The following is a 520-nucleotide window of genomic DNA, read 5'->3' on the forward strand; positions in this document are numbered from 1 at the left end:
CGTATGGTCTTTTGTTGTCGCCGGTTGCCATGGTGAATCGTTGTATCAGGTCCATTGATGATGGCTTTTTATTTTCTTCATGCATGCGCTTAACTTAAGGTTAAGAAACTCAGAGTTGATTGAACTAACTCATATCCTGTTCTGGAACCGAAAACTCTGAGTTTCCTATCTCAGGGTAAGTCAACTCAGAGTTCAGGTTTAGACTCTGTCAAAGTTTAGACTTTGTTGAACCTGCTTCCTGGAATACCCCTCTGCAGCATCGTACTACAGATAAATAGATCTGGATCATAAAATATTTAACTGAAAACCATCATTTATCATTGTCCAGTGTAAGGGAGTATTAATAAATCGCTTACATTAATCTCATGTAGCTACACAAGAGATGCATTGCACCAGATTACAGTTCAGTTGCTAATGTATCTGCAATCCAAAAATAACACAGAAAAGCTTGTCAAATTACGCTTTTAGTTGTCATCCAGCCATTCAATACACGTAACTGACATTGATGTATTCACAGTGA

This window comes from Cololabis saira, chromosome 3 (assembly GCF_033807715.1).
Source record: "Cololabis saira isolate AMF1-May2022 chromosome 3, fColSai1.1, whole genome shotgun sequence".
In the NCBI taxonomy this organism is placed as follows: domain Eukaryota; kingdom Metazoa; phylum Chordata; class Actinopteri; order Beloniformes; family Belonidae; genus Cololabis; species Cololabis saira.